Source organism: Rhagoletis pomonella, unplaced genomic scaffold, assembly GCF_013731165.1.
Source record: "Rhagoletis pomonella isolate Grant_MI unplaced genomic scaffold, Rhpom_1.0 Rhpom_scaffold_00002, whole genome shotgun sequence".
Classification (NCBI taxonomy): domain Eukaryota; kingdom Metazoa; phylum Arthropoda; class Insecta; order Diptera; family Tephritidae; genus Rhagoletis; species Rhagoletis pomonella.
The window spans coordinates 9,814,635-9,839,465 of NW_023458556.1; the positions used below are offsets into that span (position 1 = coordinate 9,814,635).

The following is a 24,831-nucleotide window of genomic DNA, read 5'->3' on the forward strand; positions in this document are numbered from 1 at the left end:
TAAGGTTGCTGAGGATGGACACAGAGAAAGCTGATGGCTTCGCTAAGTCCAGGGAGTTTAGCGGATTATGCTATTCTTAGTGAGTAAGACCGCAGACTGCGCGCCATCTGGCAAGAATGTGCTAAAGGACATTTGGTCTACCCAGGAGCTCAATATTCAATTGGTACACGTTTATTATTCTTTATATTCAACTGATTTTTAAATAGTGCTGACAACTTGATGGATAGTGCTGTCGACAGATCTACGCTTGTGGTACGCGTGCTGTGCAGTGCCCTTTGGGCAGATAAATGGTTCATGACTTATTTGCCTCAAATCCCTTGGAAAGGAGTGAGTACTTTTGATACTTTATGTCTGTCAATTACCTATATCCTCAACGCACCTCCCCGGTGCACGAGCTAGAATAGGAAATAGGAAAGTGTGTTTCCATCGGGATTTCTATGGATCCCTAGCTATAGTAGGTCCATGAGGCATTCAGATTCCCGACACCTACATATGTGTTTCATATTATCGAATCGGTTTTAATCAGTTTTCTTCAAGGTAACTCCCAATTTTTAAACCTAATTTTCGATAACCTTTTTACAATTTTAAGTGTATTTATTAAACTGTGATATTTTTTGTTAAGTATAAGTTCTTTTAAATATGTATGTATGTATGTATGTATGTATGTATGTATGCATCTCTTTATGTGTAAGAATTTAATGGCTTTGCATGACTCGAAACTAAACCTACTACGTATTAATTTTACCAGCGCATGCCATTAATTCTTTTAAATGTAGCAAAAAAAAATAATCTAGAAAGCTCTAAAACGCATACATAAAATGTCCCTTTCGCCGCCGCATCAAATAACCAAATGAATGTATGTACATTCACACATAAAAACATATAATGAATATCGTTGACGCGCACTAAAAGAGCAGACAGGTTCTAAAAAAAAATGAAAGTTAAAAAAGGGAAACCAGCAACATTTAAATTTCGACAAAACGCGCTTAGGGGAATGGTACTTACACGCGTACCGAGTTGACTAGTGCGCGAATTGCCAAAGACTCATTGCCGTGTGGCACAAATGCGCTATTTTACACAACATATAGCGCTCGTAAAAAATAAATACCTACATACCAACAACGCTTACCTCTTCTCCCACCACTTTGCGCGCTACCCCTTCCCCATTCATCTCCGCTCCACACGCGCGCACTATGTATACATATGTACTAGTGCCAGTGCGCTAGTGCTGCTCTACCTTTTGCCTAAAATCGCGTCATTAAGCCACACTACCACAGCACCATCCTCATTCCATCTACCACTTCCGCGCCAACCTTCCGCTTCTACAAATATGTACGCGCGTACGCACCTTCTATGCTCTCCATTGGAATGGTACCAAAAAAAAAAAGAACTCACTTCCACCGTTGTTGTTATCCTCTATGTTTTCTATATCCTTGCCTCATATGCGCGCGTAATTCTAAAAAATTAATGTCTCCCTGTAATTTCAGCAAAGCACAGCACCGCAACGCAAAGCAACGCAACTACTAACATCAACCAGCCAGCTATTCTCCTTGCCGCCCAACGGCAATATTGCCCAGACTGTCAGCGCGCCTCACGTCACTACAGCATCCGGCAACCTTCACTTTCCTCTTGCAATTATTATTTGTTGCTACTACTTACTGCAAAACACAGCACACACAGAAATTTTTTTCGCCATAGCTGTTGTAGTAGTTGCTAGCTGTATGTTATAGAAAAATATATATAAAAAAAAACCCATAAAATAAAATATAATTTCTTTCTTTCGCGCCGCAACGCGCACTTTTCCCTGGCGACAGCGACGACGACGCCGATGCCGATGCCGGCGGCAGCTCTTCTAAACGCGCATCTCTTTCTAACTCGGCAAATTCAAAGTCAAGCAGGCGCGACGTGCCCCACCGTGCCGCGACCGCATTGAGGAGCACTGCGTCAAGAACGCTAAAGCGCTTACAGTCAGTCCTTTGCGAAAAGCGAGCGCCAAACCAGCCAAGGTGAGGGCTGCGACGCAGGCTGACTACCTACATACTACTTTTATTGCCAGCAAATACTCTCTAAGGTAGTTACTTCTCATCAGTAGTTCTGACAACGGCAGCAAAGTCAAGCGCCAAGCGCGCGCGTTGCACTGAGGTAAGTTGCTTTTTTACGAACTTAAAATTTTGGTGGGTGGTTGGCTGTTTGTGCTCCTTTTTTTCCTTGCACCTTTTTCAACTACACATATTTTTAAAATTTTGTTGCCGCGATTGCTCTTGTATCGTCGTCGATGCTGTTCTGATGGTTGTAGTTGTTGCTGTTGCTACTATTGCTGCTTTGTGCGAAACGCGAACAATTTTCAAGGGTGGTTTATGTGCGCGCGAAGTTTGCCTTTGACTTCGTGCTAGGCCGTGCCGCGCCTCGCCTCGCCTGTCGCGCCCTTCGCGCGTGCTCCACTTGAATTTGTTTTGCTTTGCTGCCTTTTACTTGTACTTTGGCTTTCACTTTGCCTTTGCCTTAACCGCCGATGTGTGTGTATGTAGCGCGTTGCGGTCCCTGCGGGGAAATGTATCTAACTATAAGTTAACTTGAAGTTGATTAGGAAGGAACTAAAGTTCGATACTATCTGTGTGTTTTCTTTGAGCGAAGCCAAATATATATTTCTATGGCGATGGCCGCGAAATAGTCAAGGGTGGTTACCTCTGCATTAGATCTCAACTAACTTATAACGAACTACTTTGGGGCATTAAATATCAATAGTAAAAAGAAAAAATATATTTTTTTTTACTTTTTAATTATTTTTCTTTATTTTAAAACATTTCATATTTGTTTACATATTCTGCTGCAGGTGATCCCATATTCGAACTAGAACGTCAGACTTAATTTCAAAAGGAAAAAGGATCTGTGAAGTGCAGAAAGCCAGTTTACTTTTTTAAGTAGAAACTTGTTTAAAGAAAACAATCTCCTTATTCCATCTGCATTACTCCTGCATTACTTTTTAACTAGTTTCAAGTTAGCTGTTAGCTTAGCTAACTACAAGTTCGTTACTTTTTATCAATAGATGTGTAATTTTTTTCTGCAGGGGTGTTTGTGTGCGTATGTGTGTATGTGTGTGTGTGTGGCTTTCGCTTGCTTTGCTAGCAAAACTTCTACTTTAGCGTTGTTATTGCTTCGACTGTTATTGTATAGTGTTTTGAATTCCTCCTCTGCGACTTGCCGCTCACTTCATCAGCTTCCTTTGTGGCTCTTAATATTTTTTAACTACGTGTTCACAGTTAAAAAATCTCATCTTATTTTTATGCTGGTATTTGTTTTTGTAATGGTTTAGGCATATCGCTTTTGTTGTAGTTATTGTCACAACGCGTCTGGGTACACGGAGGAAATTTTAAACGACGTTTTACTATTAAGATTTTTTACATGTTGAACAAAAGGAACATTTAAAGGTGCATATGTATGTAGTTAGATAACCGGGCGAGTAAAGAAAAAATTGGCGACATAATTAAGCGTAAGAGTAAGAGGGCGTAAGAGGGTTGGAACTAGAGATGGGCACCTGACTAAATATTTAGTACCGATCCCGCCCATCTCGAAATTCAATTTTTAAAACCCGAACCCGCCCATCTCGACGTTTTTCAGAATTGTACCGTGGGTCCCGAAATCTATCACTAAAAAAAAATTCACATGTCTTAAATTAATTTTAAATGACAAAAAAAAAATAATGAAAGGTCTGACATCTTCCGACTATTTTGTTTTGCTTTGCTGTTCGTTTTTATCCAAATAAAACATAAAATAGTGCATTTTTAAGGAAGATTTTCCGAATTTTCTGAGGTTGCGGTTTTATCGGGAGTGTCGGGAAAGGATTTTGGTCCCGTCCCGCCCGCAAAATTTCACAGACCTTCCCGATACCGTCCATCCCGGGCCAATTTGAAATCAGTACCGTGGGTCCCGCGGGTCCCGATATCCCGCGCCCATCTCTAGTTAGAACTTACTCCATGCGAGCGTTGTCAAAATGAACCCCTCATTAGCCACAACCTTGGAACAATTTTTTTTTGAATGGTTGTCTAACTCTCAATAGTTTACTCGCCCATCCGCCAGATTGCTTCCTGACTACAACTTCGTTGCCGTCCTCACTGTGATTCGCAGTTTGAAAGATTTAACGAGTGAATGAAAATAGGGCATTTTATTTGCCAGACACAGTTTGTCTATTGGGTGGTAAAGGGCAGACCTTGAACTCGCTCACATCTTTTAGAAATAATATAATTATGCTTTTAATAAATTTTTCACATTAGGATGTGTGCCAATCGGTAACAATTTTCTCCGTGGTGAGTCGGGGTGGAAAAATTAACTATGTACGAACAAATTGAATTTTGCTGTGCCAGATGCAAAGTAAAATTTTTAAAGTTAAAAAACCAAACAAAAACCCTAACGAAAGTAATATTTTTTGCGTTTTGCTAGCCCCATGAGATAGGTAAAATTCTGACGTTCATATTCTCCTCCAGAATTGCCAAATTTTTAGTATGATCCGTCAAAATTTGCTATCTTCAATCAGTTGGCACAGGCGATCACTATAGAATTTTTTTAATTTTTTCTCTCAGCGTATTTTTATTTTAAATGTTTCTTCTACTTATACATATTTGTCTGTTGGTATCGAGCTACATTACTACCACTACCATGAACAGCATTGAAACAGCAGACATGGTCTGTTATTTTTATTATTGTTGTTGCTATTATATTTACTGCTGCTTAAGAGTCAGGGAGCGTTAAACTTTGTTTTTGTAGTGAAACACCTTTGTTTTAGGGAGTACCAGCTGGAAGAAACAATGGTTAAAAAATAGTATAAAACAATAACGGTAAAGATAAAAGTAATGCTAATTATTTTCGAATAATGCGGCGTCGACCAGGCTTGCTAATAAGAAATGATGGGTCCGGCGTTATTAACCTTTCTGTGACTTACTTTGTACAGCGGTACAATGAATGATTTTAAAAATGAATTTTTGATATTATTTATGCATCGATTTATGTAGCAATGCATAGTCGTTTGATAAGTTATAAATTTTTAAAGCAAAAAAAAATCGATATAGGGGTTTTAAAAGGTTAGGAAACTGCTTTTGGGCAAGAAAAAACCCCAAGTGTTTGCCATTCATTATAAGTTCATTATCCGAGAAAACTGTGGTTGGTGAGAATTCCGTGGAAAATGCGAATTATTAAATTAAAATTTGGGTATCCTTACTAGAAATCTTTTTTTTTCATCTAAGGGAAGGCTTGAACGATTTGTGTAAACGATTTTTAAATTTACTAAAAAATAAATCTCTTCATGCCAGTAAAATGGTTTGGCGAACCCTGCATCAAACAATTGGAGCAGCCACAACAGCATTAGCATAGAAAAACAACACAAACAACAACAACAACGACTACTACTACTACAACTGCCGTATGCATTCAAAAATTGTTTAGAGAGTTTTGAGTGAATAGATGAACTCAAACCAGATAGTCTGCAGATGTCCCTTACGTCCGCCGCGTTCCAGAACCCCCTTCCCTATACCAGCAGAATAAACAAGCAAAAAAAAAAAGCGAACGTGTCGAGGGTTGATTTCTTATTGCGCTCTACAGCCGCCCCCCTCCCCGCCCACTACATACTTCATCTTAGTTCTTTTATTTTCAATTCTTTTACTTTCATTCTTTCATTTTCATTTTTCCTCGTTTTTTGTGTTATCAACATTTTTTACAATAACTGTGGTTGTTGTTGTTGTTGTAAGTGGATGCTTAGCGGGTGTATTCAAATGCACAGATGAAGTGCTTGTAAATAGATTGTTTGTATGTTTGTGCATATTTATATATGCATGTATGTAGATAAGTGAATGTATAGAAGTGTAGGTGTGCTTGTGTGCTTGCCAGCTCATTGCTCGTGTATCTGCGCTGACAATGCTGCCAAAAGTAAAGCAAGCCAAAGCTATCCTTTTTCGTTGAACTGCGCAAGTATACCTCATTTCAGTGTTTGTGCTCGATTTCGTGGGTAATAGATTGTTGGGTATATGTATATCTATATACAAATATATGTATGTATACATATGTACGTAAGAGGTCGGAAGGAAAGCACGCTCTGTAATCAAGGTTGTCAACAGCTGCAGAATTGGACTTGTTTCTTAGTCTGTAACTATCGAATCGAATTCAAACATTTTCAAAAATATCAGACCCAAAAAGTCAGGCTGCTAGAGGGCGCTTCAGCACGGCCATAGTGGTATTCTTGACAAGCTTATCGGATCAGGGAAACAATCAGATTATATACCTCCTACGACAGATTTCAGGAAAAACTTTCAGGTGAGTAGAGGCAGGATAGTCGAGGAGAATCCCGCTGAAATCTATACTGACGGGTCCAAAATGGATGTTATCTGCAACGCTGAATGTCTCGCTCTCATTTCGACCCAACTTTGCTAGCATCTTCCAAGCGGAAGTACTGGGCATCGAAAGGGTCTGTAAAGCAATAGAGAGGAACTGCATAGGTGTACGAAAAGCATGCATTTTCTCAGATAGCCAAGCAGCACTTCTGGCACTTGCTTCCCCGGTAACAAAATCCAAAACAGTCAAAGATTGCAAATGTGCGTTAAGCTCGCGGCCGAGTTAATAGACAACACTCTCATCTGGGTAACCGGCCGTAGGAACATACACGGAAATGTGAGGGCTGACGAGTTGGCTAAGGTCGAAGCAAAGTTTGATGAATCCGAATCAGAGACTATAAATTGTCCACTCGGACTCTTCAAAAGGGAACTGCATCTGCCATTCACACGTATGGTTGATACACGTTGGAACAACCTTCAAATCTGCGAAACTGCGAGAAAAATATGGCCGCATTATGACAAGCCAAAGACAGAAGATCTTCTCAAGAGGTCGATGAAAGATATAGTCAAATTAATAGCCACTATAACGGGACATTGGCCCATTGGTGAACATGCAGCTAAAATGGGCCTTCCGTATAACTCTCGGTGCCATAGCTGTAATCTTGAGGGAAGTAAATAAACGGTCCTACATATACCTTTGCGAGTGCCCAGTATTAGCAAAAATAAGGCCGAACACACTCGGGAGTATTTCCATCCAAAATCTTGGGAAGATTTCCAAAGTCACCATTACTAACCTAAATAGTTTCATTGGAAAATCCAAATGGTTTGAAGAACCAAACGATTCAGAAGTCGTTTCGAGATTCCTCTAGAGAATACCATAAATTTATTAAATTGCCTTTTTCGCTTACGATATCTGCTGTGTATCGTGTTGACGCACCACAGTGGGGCTGTGGACCATACACAGAGTCTCTGTTGGGACTCACGTTTTTCGAGAGCGTCAGCTCTTTCCTTTCCATCAAAACCTTCATGTCCTGGTACCCAACAAAGAGTGTTGGGCGTGCCAATACAGTTTCGCAGCTGTCCATAAGCCTAGATTTACTTTTGAAAGAGTCCAGGTTTCTGGCACCGGACCCAGCATTGCATCCATCAGTATACCAGACTCTGCAATTATCTCCTTCGGGGATTATTACCTTGCAAGGCTTGATGAAGGATAATTTCTGTGGTAGTTTGTCTATGCGTTTGATGATGGGTTCCTCAAGGAATGGTTTTCAAACTCTCAAGCGCACCTAAAGCTCACGACTGCTTTCGCTTACTAAGTTGCTGAGTCGCGAGATACGTGATAATTTTCTTTTCTTTTTTTTGATCAAGATGAGTCAAACATTTCCTGCTGGTTGTGTCGCCTGCGTTTCTGTATGAGCAATTGCCAAGAACGTGTTCGATGGTAAGTATGTTTCCACTTGTGCTTGTCTGGCATAAAGGCACTTGTTATTATTTTAATTTTTTTGTACTTTTGTCAAAGCACAACTGACTAGATATGAGAAAGCATCTGCAAGAAGCAGTCGAAGCTGGGGAAGGATATGAAAATGATATTCATCACACACATATCTATATGTATGGATATATGTGCAGGCATATGTATGAATGTATCTAGAGAAACAATTTGATTATGGCCACACAAATAGTGATGCCTAATTAAAAAGTGAAAACAGTTTAGCAGAGACACAAATTTACCTCACTAGGACTTAATGCTGCATTTCGTTTTACCAAAATTTTTTTTCAGTTAATTTTTTTTTTTTGAAAAAAATGTCAGTAGTATGCGTATTTGTAAATTATAAAAGTATAATGAAAGCATTGTCAATATTCTAAACAAGAAAAAGAAAATCGGTGGCTTGTTCTGTGGTTGTTGCTTAAAGTTTGGAAAAAGTGGTTGCGCCTCTTCCCCACTTTTCAAAGCTAACGAATGCGAATAGTGCCACAGGGACTTATCCCCTACCTTCTCTTCACCACTACTCCCATTGCCTATACCTTGCCTTGCCGCAAAATATGCTTTGACAACGTCAAGAACTGCTTTGTATTAGTTGTCGATAATAAGTTTAAAATTCAGCCAAAGGCAAACGAGTGAGCGCGGAAAGCGAGAAAGTATAAAATAATATAAAAAATCGATATGAACGATGTGTAAAGCAATAACAAATGCATGCCGCACTGGCGTCGACAGCAACAACGACGTCAGCCGCATGTTCGCGGATAAAATTTCAACTAATGTTTTTTTTTTGGTTAGTGGTTGTAGAGTGCAAATACATACATATATTGTTGTTGTTGTTGCTACTGTTGGTATTTTCTTGTTCCGTTTTTACCAGATTTCATTAGAATATCGTTGTCCTCGATTGTATGTATGTACATACATACTTATTTATATGTATGAATAAATCCTAAAATGCAAAAAGTGATACCTCTAAAAAATCTGGGAATCGTCAAAATTATCTACAAAAGTTTCAGCAGTTTTCTTTTGGATGGATCATTCTTTAAAATTAGATTGAAATGAAGCTTTCGGCAAGAAGAAGAGCTCTCACACCTTTCCCAACACTTTCCGTTTGTATTTGCTCTACACCCTGAGGAAGCCGATTAATCTGCCTATGCAGAGCCCTTCCTGAAGCGCTCCAGTGTTTTGTTTAACCTGGGTACAGCGGACTCGCTGTAAGCTCTAGTGAGATGTAGTTCATCTTGTTCCCTAAGATGTTTAAGATATTCAACACCACTCTTACTTCAATTTGAAGCACTTGCCCTGGCGCTTTCATGTCAAGTCAAGGAAAGAGTGAAGACGGCATTAGTGGTTCTCTACAGATCTAGGGGGCAATTGATTGAATTTCCTGGCTCTATGAAAGCACAGTGAAACCCATATTTTATGGAGTCCTCGTCTGATGGAATGCACTTGAGAAGATTACGCTGTTCAGAAATATGGCGTGAATACAACGGGATTTGAATCAGTGGGACACCTAAGACCAGTGTTGGCACTAATCTTTAACGAAAAAAAATCAATCAATTAGTTAATTTGATTAAAATCAATCGAATTACAATTAATCATGATTTAGTTTGGTTGGAAGGAGCTGTCGAGTAAATTTTAAACGTGTGGGTCGAAGTTTGACGAAAGGTGAGGTGGAAAGGCCTATGTAGTTAACTCCTCATTAGATAATTGTAATGTTTTCCAGATAGAGGTAGCGGTTATTAAAGAATCACTGGATTTTCTACTAATTTGCGCGACGCCGCACTAATTAAATGAAAAAAAGCAAATTTGTGTTATTTCACATTCAATTGGGAAAAAACATAAATTTGCGTTATTGCCGTTTGTGTTACTTCACCCGCCCTTTTAAAGTCCGTAAAATTTGCATTCGAATTTTTACGTAAAAATACGATTCATGCAACACCGACTTCTTCCTTCCTTTGAGTCCTACTAGACATGAGGGAGTGGGAGTTGCCTTAACTACTTGTGAACTTCCCTTGGAAATATGAACGTGTGTCAACTAAGCGAACGCTGGGGGGAAACCAGGGCATATACCACTGCAGGGTGGCCGAGGATTAACCAGAGGTAGGTGTATTGTCAAGACTTTGGCCTGCAATTCATACAGTGATATAAATATCACACCGCATCTTCACAGACGCAGCGGCTTGGGAAACGGTAAGGTATAATCATCTCAACCTCTCCTCTTAAACTGGATATTACAAGCAAGACTACGCGGTCTTAGCACGATCGTATCCATCCCGGAGGCACTCTGCGGGACCAAGCCACTTTGGTTTCTGCTCAGCAGATGGCTTGTGTGGTTGCTAAAGGTGCAAAATTATTGCAGTAGCGTACAATTTACGGTGATTTTTTCTTATCTTTATGGCTATCGTCACAATTAAAACATAAGTTAGTATATTATTTTCATTTCGTAATCACATTTCGAACTGGACACTTTTACTTAACTGATAAAATTGCGTTCACACCTCTCAAGTTCAAAGGCAAAGTTTAAATTATTTTAAGTAAGTTTAAAGTTTAAAGTAAAGTTTGAGTCTAAAGTAATTTTGCGAGGTAATTTCGATTTTTTTTGCCGATATCAGTACTTTAAAGCTCACCAAAAATATAATGAATTTTTTCTAAGGAAGTATGTTGTTCGATTTAAGTATAACTATGTATTCAAAAAAAATATTTTGGTGATGAATTAGGAGTCACCGAAAAATCTAAAATGCGACTCTAGGTTTAGTCACAAAAAAAGTTTAATTTGCCTGCGAAAATTCTTTGGACTCAAGGGTTTACGGCGAACTGATTTTTTTTGTTGGTAAGGTGGTCTAATGCACATATGTAAGTACATAATTATGTGCTTTAGGGTAGTCCAAAAATGCATGTGAAGACCTCTGAATATATTTTGCTTTCAAAATAAAAAAAAACATGGGTATAATTTTTTCGGTATAGAACAAACCTAGAGGTGAGAGCATTAAAATTACGACTTAATTTTTTTTTACCACCCTAATGTGCATACTACATAGGAGCATATAAATCTTTTGCCGGTGTAGATAAGTTTGTTTGCTCAGCTACATACTTACATACCTACATACATATCTACATATGTACCTTCGATCATTGGCGCTCGCTCAGTTGTTTCGCTTCACCCGCCCGCCAGCCATCGCACTATCGTTTTGTGCGTTTATCAATCCCACAACTTATTTATTACAAACATATGTGCATATTTCTTATTCTTAATTTAGTTTTGCCAACAACAAACATTGCTGTTGTGACAACGACTGCGATGGCGACTGCGCTGCCAACAGTTCTCGCACATTTCTCGAATTCATACCTGGCTTTGTCTTTCGCGCACATACTGGTAGTTTATTCTATACATTTTTACGCTATAAATTGTGTTTGTCACTTTGCGCAATAAGACTCCGTGGCGCAACGGTAGCGCGTCTGACTCCAGATCAGAAGGTTGCGTGTTCAAATCACGTCGGGGTCAATGCAAGCGATAAAACTCAATTTGTCAAACATAATTTTTATTGCGATTTTGAAAAAAATTAGTCACTAAAAAAATTTAATTACGAACTAAAAGTTGTTAGATATCACCAAAAATTATTAGCTACATAAATATGTGCATCCATACATACATACATATATGTATTAAGGTACGAATACATATATATAATTGAATAGCCTCACCTGTCTGTCGTTCATTTGCCAAAATTTCGCTGCAAGAAAATAAGAAAAGCACAGGTAAATAAAATTTGCCATAAATTTTTTTTAATATTGGCTACAAATTTATTGAATAAGAACATACTTATACATAAATGTATGTAGGGAGTACTGGAATTTAAAAAAATATAAAAGGACTGTTAGGTCTTCTAAAATATATCACTTTTTAGAAAAATTAAATTTCTTTGCATTTATTAAAAAACACGCATAAAATAAAATAAATAAAACCATAATTTATTATTGACAATTTTTTTCCATAATGAGTAACTAATACAGAAAGTGTTAGGCTGGTCTTTAAAACATAAACATCATGGGGCACCGCTTAATTTTACTATACGTACAAAATAAAGACGTCCACGAAAATTTCAAAATTAAACAAAAATGTTGTGGTCGATGCGCGCGTTCGAAAAAAATAGATTTTTAAGCCGCTAAAATTCTAAAAAAAAATTTACTTTGACCAGCTATAACTCAGTGAATTTATGAATTTATATGAATAAGTTTCAATAATACATACAGTGGCTCACACAAGTGTTCACGTGTTGATTTCTTTTTAATATTCAAAACGTTATTTAAGCTAATTATTTTTTTTTTGTAATTTTTCTATAAAAATGTTTTTCAAGCTTTAGCCAAAACCATTCTTGAAAAACAATGTGAATATTAAAAAAAAACAACATGTGAACACTTTTGTGAGTTACTGTACATCAAATTTATCGGATTTCAAGTAGAACTTTTGTCGAATTTTTGCATTTTTTTTAATTTTATTTTTATTTTTCTAAATTAATTCAAAAGTTTGTTCAAAATTTTGAGATTTTCTTGGATATCTGGTACGTGTAATAAAATGAAGGGAAGCATAAAAGGTCATGCCGCACGGCTGAAAATTGTACACCGGTCTTTCCTGAATCATTCAGATATAGTCTTTAGTTTGTTCAAGAAGCTGACCTCATAAATCGACCGCTGACCGTAGACAGTGTAGGACTGTAACAAAAAAGATCAAGAACTCTATCTATCTCTTCAAAGTCTTTGCAGCTCCTGCTCCATCTTCGAGAGGCAATGACTCGTTAGAATATCATTGGTGGAAGATATATTCTGCCTTTTTGGAAACTATATGCTTCGAGACCGTTTTTAATCCCCCTGAAAAAAGTGTCAGGTCTTTCCTTGTATTCATCTTTTATTTGTTGGAGCATAGACAAATTTTTTAAAAAGCAGCTAGCAGGTAGCAAAAGGCATAACATGGTACCCCTTGCAACTTAATGTGTTACAATGCTTCTCTCTATATCGCTGAGATCCGAAACGCAAATGAGGTAAGCACTGCCATCTGCTATCCGCTACATAGAGCTAGGTGCAGAAGATGCGGAAAGATATTTAAAGCAGATGCCATTTCAAGACAACCAGTCAGGTATGGGCGTAATTTTAAATTTCGATGAAACCGATATCTGGGAATATTTTTTTCAAAAGCCTACAACTTTGTTGAAAATTATTGCATTTCATCATTTTTTTATTGTCCCTTGAAGAATGAATGCTAAAACTATCGATTTTGATTTTGATACATTTTTTTATTTTTTTTTTTATGCAAATATTTTCCAAATTAAATTTTCCAAAAACCTAAATTTTTTTCTTTCATTTCTTTTTTCAAAAGAAATTAGGCCCTTTGGAAAGCTATAGAAACATTAACATAGCAATGAGTTGTGCTCTACTTCCAGCTTAGCTTTTTAGCTAGAATAGTGGCAAAGAATTTAACTTGGTGATAAACATTTTCTTGTTTTTCGAAATGCCCTGACACACACGATATTTATTAATTTTCTAAACATTAGTGCAAATGGGCGTTGCCGTAAAAAAATTAATAGCTTAAAAATTTGGATTTATTTCATGCTTCTTCAAATTTTAGAAATCAATACATTTCCCACATCTGCCTGCCTTTTGAATAGTTCAAAACGTAAGCAAAAATTTATGCATTTCTCTATACAGACAAAAGAGCAATAAAATCCATTGAATAATCGCTGGCCTCCACCGAAGCGCTTAGAAGAGACACTTACGAAACACCAAAAGTACCGAGAATAAAATTAGCCCACTCCACCAAACCACTGATCGGCATATAATTCAATAGAATGGAGCAGCAAAAATATATACATAAATGCGCCATTTGGAGTGGCGTAGTTTCGCAGCCCCCCACCAACTAATGGCCTTCATAAATGTAGTGTAGTGCGCTTTTGGGCGCGCACACCAGCATGCCACCACTCGCTTAGAAGCACACCAGCTGCAGAAGAACCTTAACAAAAGACGTTTGCGAATTGTAGAAGAAGGCAATAATATAACAAACCGCACCGTTCCGCGCCGCCTGGTGCACATCTTGAACTAAGTTTGTTGTTGGTGCTGCTGTGGATTCGGCGCTCATCGACGCCATTTGCCGCAATTTTGTATATTTAAACTTGCAACATTCTATTACAACTTTTTTTCGTCGCTAAACTATGGCGAAGTAAGGAACAAAATAATGCCGCCTGAATGGATTTGGTTTGGGCGCAGGCTTGCGCTTGCTGCTTACCGCGGCTTTGTACGATTTATTTATGTTGAAAGCAGAAAAATCGACTGGGCTGAGGGCCTGCTAGGAGTACATAGTTCACTTTCGAGATTTCCTCCGTATGGAATGGTATGGTGTCTATAGTTTCAGAAGCAGCTACGCTAAGAATGCCTAAGCTCGATGAGCACAGCTGCGCGTGCGAAGCCTCCTGCCCCCCCCCCCCCCCCGCCATGCTCCTCTAAAAAGTTTAGTTGGTTTAGTTTGCCTTTGAAATTCGTTGCGCATTCCACCACTCCAAAATTCTTGACTAAAAGTTAAATTTTACAAAAACTACTTGAACAAAACGGACAACTGAAACGGTTGGCTGGCGGCCTGATGCGGCTAAATTTTTGGATTATGAGGCAACAGTGGCCGCCGCAAACATTCCCCCCCCCCCCAATTGAAAGGACAAACTACAAAGTATAAAATGGATAAAGAAACCGAAAACTTCGCAGCCGAACAACAAAAGTGTATTAAGAAATACCGGTGGATAAGCGTTCAACAACAGCGACAATAATAAAAACAAAACAATTTAAATGGTTGCAAATGAAAATTGTTAGTGTTAGTGTTAGCGCAAATGGTAATGGCCACAGGGCCGAATGCGGCGGCCAAGCAGGCGTGAGCACAAAACGGCTTCTATTCAGCGCATTTGTTAGTACTATTGTAGCTGAAGCTATAAGAAAGTACGGACACGCTAGGGAGCGCGGGCATCTATTCAAGGATACAACTAAGCAAGTAGCCGCGCAGCTGGCAAGCCACTGTGCAACCGCCGAGCAGCCAAAGCAGTCAAGCAACCGGGCAGTGAGCCGCGAAGCAGCGACTATTACCTTCACAAAACTTAGAAATAATCACCGAAATAAATCTAAAAATGGCCTCCGCCCGCTCACCGACTTCTATGGCCGCGGATTTCACCTTGTATTTGCCATTTGCCCCAAACTGATTCTTCGAGTTACTTTATGTATAGTCTGTTGTTGTTATTGCTGTAAGGCGTTAGTTGTTGCTAAAACTGTAGCTGAGCTAGCCGGCTGGCTGGGTAGGGTAGGAGAAAACTCAAAAGGATGAAAGCGTGCAGTGGCAAAGTAGAAGTTGGCGTTTTGAAGGCATGGAGGAGGTGAAAGAGGTTATTTGGGTATTTGTGGTGCTTAAGAGCATAGTGCGTACGTTTTGCTGTTAGTTTTGGCGCTTGTACGCTTACCTCCTCACCGGCACCACACAATTGGCAGCTGCTATAAATTGTATTTTTATATAAATACGACGAATACAACAGCACTTTCACCTAAACAAACTGGGTTCGCATAGACGATGAAAAGCACAAAGATGAAATTCTAAAATCCATTCAGGAAAATAAAGGAATGAAGAGCAGGCGACAAGTAATGGTTGGGGAGCGGTTGGAGATTTGAAAGGTGCACAATGGGATTTTATAGATTTTTGCATTCATATTTTTTTTAGAGACGTCTAAAAATATTAGCAATTATTCAATAAAATTTGTATTAGCAATCACTTTTAAATTGCTGTGCTTTTGTACCTATCGTCTTGTTATTATCGCTCTTGTCTTGTATGTTTTCGTAGTCGCATGGAGGACTCCGTGGCGCAACGGTAGCGCGTCTGACTCCAGATCAGAAGGTTGCGTGTTCAAATCACGTCGGGGTCAATACAATCGAATTCGTTTTTTTTTTATTAAAGCGAAAAAATTTGTGTATTCAATTTCAAAAATTTGTCCTTCTATGTTTTTATTGATTGACGCTGTACCGCCTAAGCGATTTGCTCCGAATAGCAACAAAAATTTCAGTGGCTAAGAGTTCGCTTTGGACTTTAATAATTTTTTTGCTGATATTTCGAGCACACTTTATGCATGTGAGCAAGTCTCGCTAGTTGTTTTTTTAGTGCCACTTCCTTATTTCGGCAGAAAAAAAAATCGCTATGCTTCTTGCATTTATGTATTTCAATCAATGGAGTTCCAGAAACAATAACAATAAAAAGTAAATCAAGTATTTGAACAAGTTTAGCCTTAAAAGTTTATTTGGGCGAGAAGGTACCGAAATTACTAAATTTTTGATTATCACTCGAAAAAATCATTTATATTTTTTTTTATTAAGTTTGTGTAGTTTTTGTAATTGTGCAGCTATTTTGTAATTTCTATAATTTTACGATTTTTTTTAATGTTAATAATTTTAGATACTTTTTGCCAAAACGAACGAATCTTGTATAATAAAACTAGTGTGCCCACAATTAAAAAAAAAATACATTGAGCAAAAGATGCATATCGCTAGCTTAGAGTGAAATTTTTTAATACAGATCGAATCCCTTTGATTCATATGAAGTTTTGCTTTGCCTTATACAGTCAAAATGTTGTTTTCAAAGCTTTGCGAAATACTTGAAGAAAATGTGTATCTCCCGTAAAATTTTTAAAATGGGACTTAGCTACTTTTCACCCTAAGCTAGCGATATGATTTGAGAAACTAAAATTGCATTTCAAAAATTTTTATATACCTGAAGAAAGTAATGTATATGTATGTGTATAAGGAATACTTTGTAAAAATCTCCGACGTCAATATTTAATTAGTTTTGAATAATATGACTTTTAAGTTAAGGCGTGCGAGGAAACGCGGTAGGTGCCTGCGTTTGGTGCTTCCGGGCATATACGTTATATACGCAACTAAAGGTATATGAGTGGTTATTTTTACTGTTTTTAGTATGTATGTAATTATAACCGCACCGCATTTTGACAAGTTTTAACATATTATTTTTGTTATTATTAAATTTTGGTTATTTTTTTATTAAAATATACTTAGTTCATTCCTTAACAAAGCCCGTGTAAATCCAAGTTTCAAACTTTGTGCAAACTTAAAAAAAAAAATTCAACAAAATTTTTGCAGAGCGTTTATGGCGCTCTATATGTAAGTATGTTAGCTATATGTTGTTCCAAGCTCGTCCGCAGATAATACCATTTTTCTCTTTTTAAAATTGAATTCAATTTCGTTTCAAGTACAAAGAAACGCTTTTATTTGACGAACATAAATATTTTTCTAAGAATATTTGTCAATAATTCGAATTTAGCAAAAAACAATACACTGTCACTTGGTATACCAATAATTAACACTGCTTCCAAATCCCTTGCAGAAAAATGAGCAGTTCGAACTATTAGGGATTTAATGAAACTGTAACTACAAAAAAAAACAAAAGCTACGTCTTTTCTGCCTTCTCGGGATTAGATAGATAAGCAAAGCGAATGGGCCTGGTGGTGAACGAGGACAAAAAGAAGTATCTCCTGTTATCACACAAACAGTCAAAGCATACGCGTCTTGGCACCCACGTCACTTTTGACAGTTATAAGTTTGAAAAAGTAGACGACTTCGTTTATTTGGGAGCCATAATTAACACCAACACCAACAAGTGTTACTTTGGACTGAGTAGGCAATTGAGAAGTAAAGTCCTCTCTCGTCGTACAAAGATCACACTCTATAAGTCACTCACCATGCCTTTGCTGGTGTATGGCGCGGAGGCATGGACAATGAAAACATCTGACCAAGCGGCTCTTGGAGCTTACGAGAGAAAGATTCTGCGCTAGATTTACGGACCTCTCGGCCAAAATCACTTAGATGGTTAGAGCGCCAATAAAGAAGAAAAATAATTACAATAGTTGGCAACCACTTCCACATTGACTAGTATTTGCAGAAATAATTCTACATCCACATTGGAGTTTTAATTTTCCAACAGGTAATATTTCATAATCATATTCAAGTTCGAATAAAAGTTGTGCGATTTCATTGAACCTTGGAGGTGATCTTGAACTCCACATGCGGATTTTCCAACAGCTGTTCAAACATCAACTCGAATAGACGTATTTAAGTTAGAACTTCATTAACTTGCATTCGGGTGTCAAATATTTGCCAATGCAACCATTGAACCTTGAAATAAAGCACACTAAGTATTTATATAAGAATTTGAATGACAGACAAAGTTGAATACCCTCTTCGAAATGCAATCAAATATGACCTTCAAATAATTTGGTAGAGGGTAAACTTTAAAATTATTGGCTGAAATATCAATAATTTACTTAAAAAAATTTAGAAATTGTGTCTATGAATTTGCTGTATTGTTAGCATAAAGCCTCATCTAAATTGTAATTGGGCAACCCAATATAAATTAAAAGAATATGTTCATCTAATAATAATATTTTTCATCTTGCCATAAGAAGATTGACATCTTGAAGAAAAGCAATAGGTTAGCATATCTTTTTTTTGGTCTTATATGCGCTAAGGATTTTTGCTTCGTACTCTTCACGAGCTGTCGAAGGGATCAACCAAAATCAACAAATAGCTTAACATCCATTGCTCTAAAAACTTTTGAGATGGTTCTTCTTTGACTCTCGCACCCGGTCAATGCTTCAGGGCGATTGGTCGTCAATGAGGACGATATGCTAAAAGCGTGCTTCATGAGGTCTATAGAACATTTGAAAGGTATATTATATAAAGGTAAAGGTAAAGGTAAAGGTATATAATATCAACTTCTCTCGATGCAGAATGAGCCTTTAACAATGTCTGTATAAATAGAAGCTATGCCCATCTCATTAAGAGCCCACAGAATTGGGAGGGTGCCAGAATTTCGAAACTTTTACCAAAAGGAGTCAAAGTGGTATCCTATGCCGATAAAAAAATGCTTTTAGCGGTCAGTTGTAGAGTCCCTAGCCTTGACATATCAAAGTCCAATCCTAAGATTATCTAAACGAGTGAAGTATCAGGGAGTCCTACTAGATTTAAAGGTACATAATATGGGAAATAAATATATAAATATGTAAATAACAATGTAACTCTCCTAACCAAAAATTGGTACCCCGGTTTGGTGCAGAGTCCTACTGAATATTATATTGGTTCCGAAAACTAGATAGAGTTAAGACGGGCGCAAGAGTCAGACTAAAGGGGCGGTGAGGACTTACACCAATGTCTTTTTTAAAAACCTATTTCTTCTTAACTCAATGTGCACCGCTCCTTCGTCTACTGAAAGGCTTAGAGGGCTGCGATAGTGGAAACAAAGACCGATCGGGCGATTAAACACGACTTAAAATATAAATTCACATACCCTTTGAAATCCATCTGCCATAAAGAGTCGGAAAGCATACCTAGTTACAGCTGGAGTTTACCCTGAATCCCTAGCAGCAAGAAGATGCATCGATTCACCGTACTTGTTGAGTGTTTTCCAGCCAGAAATATGAAGGCTGCCGCCTTTTAAAGCGTAGTAGTTTACGCCGTCGTCGAGGTGAGCGGGTCGTAATTTTCTCGATCATCCAGGTGACCATTATGACTCTGGTGTTTTTGAAGGCGACGTCGAAGCATATTAAGCTAGATTAATTTTGTGTCCCCTCTCTCTCTCTGAAAAAAGTAACTGCTGAAGGGTTTGCCAGGGATTGTCCCACGTTTGTTTTAATTAAGGACCGGATTCCACCACATATCGAAACTATAAACAGGGGAATGGTTTTCCACTCTTCCTATTCCCTTCGAAAATGTGCTTATAGCTACTATGACTTTCTTTTATTATAAATTGTTTTCCATACAAATCTATAAAATGAATTTACTTAAGTACAGCCAGCTCTCAACTCACTGTGCAAGTCATTTCAATACGAATCTACTTGTATGTAATGGAGCAAATATTGTGCTGATGTGTGTGCCAACGTTGCATAACTGAGTACTATTGCTTTTTCGCTTTTAATGCTTTTTAATATAAAATTTTCTTTTATAGTTGAAAATCCGTTTTGCCTCCCCCAACCCCCCCACGCCCTCAATCCCACGTGCCTTCAGCAGCATCCAGTTGTTCAGTCGTTCAGACGTTGGTAAAATGTCTTAGAAATCTAAACTTACCAGCCTTTCCTTTATATCCACGCCACTCGCTCACCTTCTAGTGGGCTAGCGCCAGCCACAGCATCCAGCGCGCTGCAGCGCCGCATATTGACTGCACGAGCAAGTCGTAACTCACCCCTAACGAATTGTACATAAATCTTCTTTTCAAAAAATAAACACTAATGCCAGAAAGGAAATAAAAAGAACTAGAAAATTTAGTATCTATACAAAATTTTTTATTACAACGAAAAACTTAATGGCTGAAATGGGAGTGAGTTGGAGTAGGAGTAGCAGGAGGTGGGGGTTGGCGTAGATTGGCAGGCATAGTGGGCCGCCGGTGGATGGATAGGATGAATGGTTGGTTAGCAGTTGATGGTAGTGTGCAAGAGGCGTTTGTAGTGGTGCTTGCGCGAACTAAATTCGGCTGAATGTGCTGACGCTGGCGGCGAACTAAGGTGAGCGTGTAGTGGTGTGTATTATTAGAACGCTGTGTTCTTATAGTTGAATCGAGATGCTATGCGATAGCAGTTACTGTTTTCTACTATGAAGTTATCGATGGGCGGTGGGTTGGCCATTCAGAAAAAAAGCGAAATATATAATATTAGAGCAAAGCAAATGAAACTCTTGAAACGGAGCGAGATTAGTGGGGGCGCACTAATAGTCGCAGTAGTTCTTTCGGTTGGGCCAAAAGCGCGAATGTCGCCAAATTCAATGATTCGATTTCAATGCCAGCAGCACGCTCAGCTGCATTCCTGTGTGTGTATCCGGGAGCGAATTTAGTGCGCTAGCACAGCGCTTTACATCTGTACGATGCTACTCGCCGCTCGCCGCTCGCCGCTCGCTGACTATGTGGCCGCGTCTTAGTGTGGTTGAAGCATAGTTTGTGGCACATTAAGCGTAATGTTGTGTTGTTGCTGGTGTGTGTTGTTGTTGTTGCTGGTTTTAAGCTGCGCTAGTGGTAGTTTCCCTGTGGCAACTTTCACTGCCGCCTCCACCTGCACACTTCATGCTCCTGCGTCTGCTTGCGGTACTTAAAATTTTACATCGATTTCTTTTACGACTTTTTATTATATTTTTTCTTAAGCCGAAACTACCCTTAATGACGCTTCGTGCAGCACAAAGGCACACAAACGAGCTCGAGTGCGCACATACATACATACATTCATACAAGCACAGTCGTACACTTGAGCACGTACACACACATATATATATATATATACATAGACACCGTTAGAATAACGGCATAATAGGGTATAAAATTTTTTAGAGGAATGTTTATTGCCTTCGCCCTACGATGCCGCTTAAAATTTAGCCCCCTCCCGCCCCTCCTCACTCGTCCTCACCCGGTTTCTTCTTCGCCTAATGCTCCGTGCGCTCAAGTAGTTTCCAGCATCTTTTGTTGCCAAAGGTTGCCTGCTCTGCTGATGAGCGTCTGTTGCGACTGTGCTGCTGCAGAGGTTGAGCGCAACAACAACAATAACTAAACAATTGGAGCAGTGGCAGCACTAGTTCGGCTGGTAATTTCGTGCACCACCGCCGCACCCCGCACCCCGCGCCCTTCGTTTCACCATCACCCCTTCAAAATGGTTTATTGTTCGCTGCTCATCTGCTAAGGATTTTTAAGTTTAATTTTTCTCCTTTTTATGTCGCTCTTATAAATATTTTTATTTTTTTTTTGGTTAGGCTCGTTTATGCTTCTGTTGCCTTCTACATAGTTTCGCCAACTTCCGCCCAGCATCTGTTTGCCTTCAATGGGTTCGGTCGCATTCGCTGCGCTTGTAAAATCATAAGGTTGCGATACTATTACATTCTTTATTATTATTATTTCTTTCTTTATGTACATTCGTACTTCGACACTCATACTTGCGCACACAAAACCCAAATGATATACTTAAGCGCATGCATTCGCTGTTGTTACTAGCCGGTGCATGAACGTGTTCTCCGTTCTAATTTTAGAAATTTTATTCTCGCTTTTATTATTGGCATTGCTGGTTTTATTTCTCCCACTGCAATTTTAGTGCAGAGTAAAACTGTTGTTTGTTGCTTTGGCTGCGATGCAAGGGTTGATTAGATTGCGACTATCGACGTCTGGCTATTCTTCAGTGATTCCTTGTTTGACGGTATATGAGTTTATCAAGCATTTATGTGAATACTTATGTATGTATGTGTGTGTATGTATATATATATATATTAGTGTGTTTGTTGTTGTTGTGCGGAAGTTTGCTAGTTAGGGCAATGAGAAAATCATCAATGCCACAATACAAAACAAAACAATGCAAGGATATTGATATGTAGCTGTCGGTGGCTTAATTCCAAGAAATGAAAATTTTACAAGGGTTGTTATTGTCTGTGGCATGAACGCACACACATACTTGCTTTTGGACCTATATAAAAACTTTGTAAGATTTTGTTATGCGACCAGAAACGAGCAATGCAAGTTTTTTTTTCTTTAACAAAGCGGAAGAAGAGCTTCTGTTAGTGTCTTTCTGCTACGGACAGGCGCCTGAAATTTAGAATTTTAACTACGCCTTCACAAATGCGATGATACAACATATTTCAAATGCTTTCATTAAGTTGTTGAAAATGTGTAACTAATGGCAATAGGAGATCAAGTAACTTGAGATAACGCCAGATAAGAGACCTAATTGGAACCTCCATCTCGAGAAAACTGTTGCTAAAGCCACCCGGGGCCATGTGTGCCTTTAGAAGGCCTTTTGGAAGAGCATTGGGAATGAAACTCAAGTCCGATAGAGTGGCTTTACCGCATGATTATCCCATGTCGTACGCACCCACAGCATGGTAGCAGGAGACTTTGCAAAACTCTGCCATACTATGACTCGATAAAATCCAAAGATTGGCATGTCTCTTCGCCACTGGTTCGATAAGAACCTGCTCAAGTGGGGCTCTAGAGTCAGTTCAAGGAGTCCATATTGTTTTCCAAGAAGAAACAGCAGCCCGGAGGCAGCTGCAATTTCGATTATTCAATCAATGGCTGCTTCTTTATGAAAAACAAGTATTATTGGGAATAAACCAGGTTGGAAAATGTGCAGAGTTTCTGACTCCACAATCAAAGAAATCTGCTGTGACAGAAAGTTCCAAGTGAAAATCCCTGATCACGGAGATTACCTACATTGCTTTACGCACGGTTCAAGAATGGAAGACAAAGCAGACACAGATGCCTATGGACCCCGGCATTAAACTGAAAGGCTGAAATTTCGGCAGTTCTGACCTGCGTCAAATAAAACCTTGAAAAAGTGATTGAAGGGCGCCTTTCGAGTTCGGATGATGAAATCCAGATTTGCTAAGTACTGCTTAAATACGCTTTAAACTCAGGCAGCAAAAAATACGGTAACGCTATGTTGAGTTCCAGGCCACTGTGGGATCGAAGGTATACTTGTGGTGTCACAAAGGGGAGGGACCTATAGTTTTACGCCGACTCCGATGATAAAACATACTGGAGTCAAAATATTTAGTAACCCCATATGGTCTGTTTCGGCTCTGTTTATTAGACTTAAATTTTAAGACGGTTAAATTAATGAAACGGAAAATAAATTGTGTAAGCGTCCCTTTTCCTTTCCTCACGCCCTCATACACCCTAAATGCGACCAAAGGAGCCAGTTAATGAAGCTCTGTACGTTCAGATACCCTAGGCCCATTAGGATCACGTATATATCAAGAAGAAGTGTTTGCCATCAAGGAGGCAGCATGAAGACCTAGAGAGAGCCAACGAGTCTGTTTTCTACTGTGGCGGCCAAACAGCCTTCAAAGCTTTACACTCACACATTGAAGTTATCTTAATGAATGTCGTACATACATACAACTGTGACCGAGATAGGAAATATGTATGGAAAATAATTATTACAGGTGCTTAGAAGCCTGGATTAATATCCAGGAGGAATTACAAAAATGACGAATTAGAAGGAAGTATTCGACAATATCCTGCCAAGAAAAAAAAGGTAGGTATGTCAATGGTCCCTTTTGAACGATATTTAAGAAGTACATTTTTCCAAAGAACGGAAACACTTGTTGATGCTGTGTAACTGCAAGGATTACACAGCCACACAAAAAAAAATTTGTGTTCTGACCCAAAGGTCTCACTATGTGTACTTTATGTTTTTGGGGTCGCTGAATCCCAATTTGATGTCAGCTTTCAAAAATTCAAAAGAAGGGACAAAATTATTTTAACGGTTTGGATCAAACCCACTCCTGATGGAGGTATGCTTTACTCTATCCCGTGTAGAAGTTTCCATATTATGACTGAAATATGTCAATTTCTACACGGGATATCCTCTCCACAGAACGTTTGAAGAGAAAAGAACACGATATAGTTCAAAAAAAGAAAACCATTAAAATATTATCCGCTTTTGGAGCAGCATTCTTATTATTTATCAATCAGCCCTTTTTTAGGGCTATACATGATGTACAAAATCCGATCGAGCAACCTCCCCGCGGTGTACATCGGGTAATGCCAATGCCGACGGTACAAGGATTTAGAAGATTGGTCTTAATTAAATGAATGTAATAATAAAGTCATTGTTTGAGGTTAGAAAAAATGTCTGATTTTAATAGAGTTAAATAGACCTCGAATTCGGGTTCAGCGAACCCTAAAACCCCTGAGTAACGATTTTCAAGCGAATCCGACGAATTTTACAAAAAGTGTCCGCCATATTGGATCCGCCATTTTGAATTTTCGAAAACTGACATCAAATTCGTAGTCGGTGACTCCCAAAACCCCTGAGTAACGATTTTCAAGCGAATCCGATGAATTTTACAAAAATGTGTCCGCCATATTGGATCCGCCATTTTGAATTTTGAATAAATAATATCATATTCGTAATTAGCGATCCCGAAAACCCCCGAGTAACGAGTTTCAAGCGAATCCGATGAATTTTTCCAAAAAGGTGTCCG

The 24,831-nt window shown here is 38.6% G+C and overlaps 2 non-coding genes across 2 annotated transcripts; both read left to right on the forward strand.

Moving 5' to 3' along the window:
• The first annotated feature begins 11,230 nt into the window (after window positions 1-11,230).
• Window positions 11,231-11,302, forward strand: Trnaw-cca. Its single transcript has one exon. It is a non-coding gene; the product is annotated as a tRNA-Trp (tRNA).
• A 4,366-nt stretch (window positions 11,303-15,668) lies between these two features.
• Trnaw-cca lies at window positions 15,669-15,740 on the forward strand. The gene has a single exon. It is a non-coding gene; the product is annotated as a tRNA-Trp (tRNA).
• Window positions 15,741-24,831: the final 9,091 nt, after the last annotated feature.